At 27.1% G+C, this 8,041-nt stretch overlaps 1 pseudogene; it reads left to right on the top strand.

The window, feature by feature from the left end:
- Window positions 1-1,951: 1,951 nt before the first annotated feature.
- LOC132947608 (uncharacterized) lies at window positions 1,952-7,783 on the top strand (annotated as a pseudogene).
- The last annotated feature ends 258 nt before the right edge of the window (window positions 7,784-8,041 follow it).

Here is an 8,041-nt window from a genome sequence, read left to right as displayed (position 1 = left end):
TACGGTGGCGTGAAAACGCGTCCGTGTTCGAACAGTAATGTATATTATGTTCAAATATCATTAACATATAAAATAATTGCAATTATGGGAAAAACAATTCTGAGCGAAGACGGTCTGTCACCATAAAGCAGTATGGCCTATAATATATTACTAAGTATATTAATTGAAGTAATTATTGATATCAAAGTTATTTATTTTACTTATAGACATTAGTAGAGCAGGTTAAATTAATTTTTGCTGAAAAAATTACATTTTAAAATTCTACTGTAATCTATAAGTAATGTAGGTATGTGTAAACAATACAATAATATACTAAAAAGTTTCAAGTACCTACAATATGTTTAAAAAAGAAAAAATAATTAAAATCGCAATTCTTCGTTTAAATACCTATCTAATTCCGTCCAAATTTGAATTTAAAATATTTATAAAAACAATAGTATTTATATATTTTTGGTTACAGTTTGAACTATTTAGGAGGAACCTTGTATTAAATTATCAAGCATATCGATATCGACGAAATAAAAAAACATTTCATCGACATATATAGAAAATATACCTAACTAAAAAAAATTATAATTGTAATAGGTATAAGTATAAATAGCTCAAAATGACTCAAATTAATTTGTACATTTTACCATGTGAAGAAAATAATAAAATTAAGTAAGTATCCCATGAATGTATTTCCCATGAAATTTTTGAATGTACTATTTATAAAGAACCACTTTTGAAGTTAAATAACAATTGTAACTATATAATATTTTTATATTTGATTTTCTTATTTTTTCAAAATATATTATGTTGGTAGGTAGAAAATATTTAGATGAAGCTTATGCTGTTCATACAGTCCTTGGTATTGAGTTAGAAGCACCAAATTTTACTTGTTGCATTATGTTTCATATCAGTTTAGTAGTTCCAGACATTACCTTCAACTACAGTAACTAACAACTCCTCTTTATATAATAGTATAGAAGTATAGATTATATTATAAAAACATAAAAATATCATACATAGTAAACAAATTAAATATTAAACATTCAATGGACCTATTAGTAAAGAATTCAAAAATCAAATTGATGGATGTAAAGAAGTCCTCGTTGAAACAAAATTTAATTCAAGACTTTAAAAAGTGACGAGATTAACATTTTTTAAAGTAAAGTTTAGTTAATTGACTGTTTAATATTTAATTTGTTAATTAAAAATTTACTATTTTACTGTAAAGTAATGAAGTACCTTTGTATTACATAGGAGTAGAAAAAAGTAATTCAAAAATAATATGTACCTATAATATGTTATAATATACATAATATAATTATGTTATGTTTGTTTAAGATAATTGAAATTAAAATTAAATGAACTTTACTAACTACTAGTCCAATTTAAATAAAGGTTTTAATTGCATTCATAATGTAATTTAATTTTATAAAATAATTTTATAATTTAAGTAGTTTTAGTACAATAGTACAACAGTGAATTAGCAAAATATGTTATGCATTTAGTTGAGGAGAAAACACAATATTATATTATCAAAATATGACATCATAAAACGAATATTTACATAATTGGAATTTTATACCAATAATAATAATTAAAAAGAAATATTTACGGTAATATGGAGAAAACTCCAAAATATGTACAACAATAAATTTTACATAATTATGATGGTTACACTGCAAGTACCCCTTTTTCGCTCTACTTTCAGAATGATATGGCCACCCATTGGACATCACGGAAAAAACATTTTTCAGGCGAAGAGATTTTCGTTGCCTATAATATGCCACCCCATCGCCACTCTAACGACTTCGTCGGTGAAGCTCCCCACCACTATATGATGACTGCGGACAGGTTACTGCGCACGCCACCATGGCGTGGCGGTCGACAACTGCGTAGCTGCAAGTGCCGACTTCGGTCTTTTCACATTCCACAGTTCCAGACGGCGGACGTCAGTTTCAGACCCAGACTCAAGTTCACACTTCATACTTCAGCTATCGTTATTCACGTCATTCGCTTCTTTAAGTTGTTGTGAATAATCCAATTTGCTGACGTTATACTATTCACCGTTTAGCATCACGTCAAAGATTAGGTACGTACTTGTCATTTTAACGATTACGAAACGAAGAAATGCACAGTTTACATCGTATTCTCGTCCTAGGCGTAGAGGTCGTGGTGCACGTTTCCGGCGGCCATTTTGCTTATGCATCATGGCGTTTCTATATGATTTAATTCAATTATTTCAACATCTATCAATCAGTATTTGGTTTTTTTGTTTTCCCTCCTATTTTTATTCCCAAAACGATAAGTATTTTTTTTCTCGCACACAACCATTGCGCGCATCTATTTAACCAGTAATGCGCATCATCGTAATTAAAAACCAGATGTCGTCAATATTCACATTATTATGAAGTGTGTGGATTCATTTTATTTCACGTGATGTTTTACCATGATCTTTGTATGGTGTCAGTTTGATATATTTTAAATACTATTTTGATTAAGTAATAATACACGACACACATCAAAGATTTGATGTATATGTTTATAGAAAATATTTTAAAACTACCTAGTTATCCAAACCTTTTTTTCTTCAACACGTGATTGTACACATCTCTTGTAACACATATTATAGTTCCTTACTCAATTATGAGATTCAGTCGACACCTGCTGTTTAGTAGGTGGATTACCAACTTTCCCCCTTTTTAATATATTTTTCTATAAAATATAACTTAAAATATATGTAATACCAATGTTGTTTTTAAAATGTATATTTTATAAATAGTTAAACAATTTAAAATTGTAGGGATGAGCACCTTTTAAAGGCGTCATGCCATCATGTAGATCTTTAATATAACCATTTACTATGTGATCTAAGAAAAACAATGTGGTAGTAAAACTGATCTTCTAAATCTTGTCCTCTACCTTTTACATTAATCTCGTTTAAAATAATTGATGTATTAATTTAATTCACATAGTTGACATTTTTATGATGCTACTGTTTTTCTTAATGTTTTCAAATTTAAAATTTTGATAATAAGTTAATAATGTCATAAATGTGTATTATTCAATATTTCAAAGTAATCTAGTCTTCAACTAATCTTTAAAGATATAACTCTAAAATTATTTTTATACATCACTGTTAAATAGCAAACAAATTGTATTACTGTCCACTGTAATTGATGATAAAAATCTGAGGAAATAGATTCAGAAGAATCATACAAATAACTATATCCATGATTTATCCTACTAAGCTATATTGTTAAAAATAATTTTTTTGGGAAAGACCGAAAGTGTATTATCATGATGACCAGTTTTTAATACCTTTTATAGTTTAAATAATTCTCTAAAATATATAATAATTTCAATATAGAAACTTAATTTTAACGTAACAAATAATGTGTTCATAAGTATGCTTAAATGTTATCAGTAGAAACGTAGGGTAGTTATGTAAGTATTCAACTAAATTTTTGTTCCAACAATTTGGTGGCGATGTAATAATAATTCTTTTGTTTCATTCATTATTCACAATTAAGTATTGACCAATCACACTTTGAACATTAAACCCATTATCTAGGTATAATAATTACATATTATTATAACCACAATAAATCACATAAAAAAATTATTTAATATTATTTAAAAATTATTAAAAACAATAGGGTGTTATTATGATTTTTTATTCAATTATATGATACTAATAGGTATACTAGTATACTATATATATTACATATAGTATATATTATACAGTGCATACTATAGATTTGCATCCAACTATAATTAGTAGGTAAATTACGTCCGAAGATCAAAATGTTCTCAAGATAATCGTCTTTTTTTATTTTATATTTCTTTATCAAAAATCTTATTTATGAGTTATTAAATACATTAATTAATGTTTATATTAACATAAAGTATTTAATTAATAACATATTATATATTATGAAACAGTATTAGTTGCTAATAGCCTAAAATTGTTTTTTAATAAACATTTTTATTTTAAAATATATACCTTGAATGTGAACTTTGTATTTCTAATTTCATGCTAGTAAATATTTATTTTTTTTCAGAACGAAAATGCATACCAAAAAGTATATCGATAACTTGTTTAAAAATGCTATTTATGGAAATCCTTTAATACAATTAACTGCAGAAGATGTCCAAAATTGTAAATTGTAAGTTTATTTTTATATTTATATATGAGTAGGTACTAGTGATAAATACCAATACTACATTTTGAGGACAAACTAAACTGAAACCGAATTTTTTTAAATTTATCATATTAATAGCTATTTGAATTTTTTTTTTATTCCAATCTGAATTTGAGTATTTTCATCTGTAAAAGGATCAACAAAATTACCACTGTGATTTACCACTTCAAGGGAATATCCTAATTGAGAGAGCCCATTATAAGCAAACCATCTACGTGAACCGATAATTGATCCAAGTTACACTTCTGGTTCAACTATTAATTCATTAGTCCGTGATTCTTTTGTCCATCACAACCTTTTTTTTGAACCATTTCTTAATTCTGAAAGTCTTATACGATTGCTTATCGTTAAGACGAAGAATAAACATATTGATTAAACCACATCCTAAATAGTAGAAAGGGTATATTGCACACTACATTGTAGCCTTTCAATTAATCTATTTTATACATTGAAAAAATTGTAACATTACTGATGAGTTAGATTTATTTGTAATTTATACATATACTATATATACTATTTTAATAAATAATTGTGTAGAACCCTTTAAAAATCTATAACTAAATACAAATTATTATTGTTGTAGCCAGGATTTTAAAATTGGGGGGGGGGGGGGGGGGAGCAAAGTCAAAATATTAAAAAAAAAATGCTTAACAATTAACAATAATAATTTATTTTCCGTCGTTTCAATGTTTTGATATTGCTAATGTGGTGAGCTGTGCCCCCCCCCCCCTCCGCTATGCCACTGCAAATAAAAGATTTTTCAATACATGGATAATATGACATTTACTCATTTAAGTTTATAATTTGAATTCATTTTAGGGGCTTGATTAAAAATAAGCATAATACGCCAAAGGAAGATCGTAATAAACTCATAGAAAATGATAATACATATTATAAAGATTTTAAAACGTCTTTAGATGATAAAATGCCCAAAGACGTACCAATGACTAAAGCTGATAAAACATATAATAACAATAATTCATCTATAGACGATGAGCCTGCTAAAAAAAAACAAAAGATGGATACAAATAGAATAGATGTTTTGAAATTGGTAATATCTAGAAATGGTAAAACTAAAAAATTTAAATCACAATTCAAGTCCTCATTAAAAACCAATAAGGAAATTGCTACTACCAGTGCTGAGGAAGTATCGATGGAAGAATCTATTGAATCTGAAAAGTCTTCAGAAAAAAATGTAAAATCAATGATCAGGGTTATTGATCCTAGGAAAATGATGGATGAAAAAGCCTACAAAATGTGGATGAAAAATTATCCTTTTGGTATATTACCTAAACATCTAAGAACTGACATTAAAAAGTTATCAGTTGTGAAACTCTCTACAACCAGCTCTCAACCATCTTTACAAAGTAACAAAGTAAATGGAGTTAAACACACATTAAGTGGCAAAAATCTTGTAAGAGGGAATTTAATTGAAATTGAAAAATTATATAAAAAATATTTTATCAAATCCGTACGAGATACAATTGTGATTATTGCAAATATTCTCAACATTATTTTAATGTCTGAGAAATATCACAAAGCACGAATTAATGCATCTTTAAAGAAAAAAAATGAATTTCAAAAACTTAAAGAAAGATGTGATGCGCACCGATTACACGGAAGGCATAAAAAAATTCTAGAAACAAAGTTGAAAAACAATTTTAAAGACGTTATATCATCTTTTGAAGAGTCAGAATTTGATTTAGCATTTCAAATGCTTTTATTAAGTATATTAACTGTACTTCGAGTTCTGAATCAGCCAAATTTCAAAAAAGGTAACATCTTCAAAAAGTTGATACTTTTACTAATCCATAGTTTGAAGAACAGTGAATATAACCATCCATTAATGTTTTCATTGTTGCGGGCAAAGACATTAGAACATAACTGCATCAATTTAAGAAGTCTAATTGAAGATAGTCGGGATATTGACTCTGGAGTCACAGATCGAATGTCATTGTTTTTTGTATCAGTAGAAAATAATCGGAAGTATTTTCAAGCAGTTATCGATGCTGTCACCAGTGATTCAAAAGAAGACCTTGCGTTATTAATCGATAACGCTACTTTGCAATGTTCCAATAATTCAATGTTTAAAGATCCTGTAGACTCGACAACTGTAACAGAAACTAATCAAAGCACTAACAACTCAGATGACATGATTCAATACTGGATCCTAGCAAAAATTTCAGATGGAACTTACCAGTAAGCTTTTTTTCATATCTAATTAATGTTATGGACCGATTAGAAGCCATAAAATATTTGGTACTTATATTAGTATATATAGACCCGTGAAAGAGAGTTTGTATCTATACTGTTTTTGAATTTATTCTTTCCCCATCTCCCCAAAAAAAACTAGTTGTCATGGGTGCCATTATAACATTATAACCATAGTACCTTTATAAATTCAATATATATTACCAGGCATTTTAAGAGTTTATAGGATATTATGTCTGTACTTAAAAATAAGAATATTATTTCATTGCCTAGTACTCGTTAAAATGCTCTTACGATAGCATTAAATATCCATTACATGTATAGTACTTTTATTTTATAATGTTTATTTTTTTGGAATCTTTGACATTTGAAAAAAATGCTATAAATATCGATAAAAAAAAATGTTTGCTAGGTCAATAAGTTTTAAAATATTATACAAGGTTCCTCATAAGTTTTTATAATAGCAGTTTATATATATATATAGTTACATAATCACGATTTTTTTAATAATAATATTTGAAGCCCAAGTTTTGACAAAATTCATAAAAATTACGAAAATTTGAAAACATTTTTTCTAGGCAGTTAAAAACAATTTTTTTTTATAGATATTTCTTGTTCAAATTTCAACTAAATTAGATATTTAATAAGACACATATATAACAGTAACTATTACTCAATGACGAGGTCAACTCGATAACTACTAATAGTAAAGTGGGTAATCACTTTCCCACATTTTTTTTTTGGTGTGAATACACATTTTACATGTAATACCTATTATAGATATACAATATTCCCAAATTAATAGTTGTAGGTAGTTGAAATATCAATCAAAGGTTTTAAGTTATATTATCTGTATACACTTATAGTAACTTTAGTTACATCTGTTATAGTCAGATTTATTTTTATTAAGTTTTAAAGGTTTAAATATATATTACAATTATTATTAATTAAATCCTTGTTTTTTTGAATTAACAACTTATAATTTAATGAATTCAAATTTGAAACTCAAAATCCAAACTACTTTTTACTATTATAAGTATTCCTTATTCCTCCGTTGTACATATTTATTGTAAAATTAAAATTCCTGTATTAATTATTTCTGTTATATTTTTAGACTCAAACCTGTGCTAAATGGTAATACGTCACAAGCCACTGGTAATACTGCAGTACAACCATCGAATGTAATGAGCCAGCCGTTAAATACCTTCTGTCAATAATTTTCTTCTCAACTACAAAAGAAAACGCATGTCTCTTCTACTTCTCAAGAGATACCAACAAATAAATGTTTTGGTGTTATGCCAATTAATTCCCACAGTCCTTTGGTGCAAGCAACAACATCTTTGTTAGAAACTGCAACATCAATACCAAATGATTATTAATAATCATAACATAACAGTGTAACATATAAAATACATTTTATTTAGTGAAAAAATTTAGTATTTAGTATTACATTTTTTCTTCTCACCTGTTTCTGAGCAAATATTTTTATTGTCTCACTTAAATCTAATTTGTTTGTTATTGTTGATTCAATAGCAAGGACTGCCAAGCTGTTAAGTCTATCAGATGACATAGTAGACCGCAGGTAGTTTTTAATATGTTTTAAAACGGAGAATGATCTTTCGGTTGAACAATTTGAG

Source organism: Metopolophium dirhodum, chromosome 6 (genome assembly GCF_019925205.1).
Source record: "Metopolophium dirhodum isolate CAU chromosome 6, ASM1992520v1, whole genome shotgun sequence".
In the NCBI taxonomy this organism is placed as follows: domain Eukaryota; kingdom Metazoa; phylum Arthropoda; class Insecta; order Hemiptera; family Aphididae; genus Metopolophium; species Metopolophium dirhodum.
Note: the sequence above shows the minus strand (reverse complement) of the source record. Positions and strands in the feature narration are given on the sequence as shown.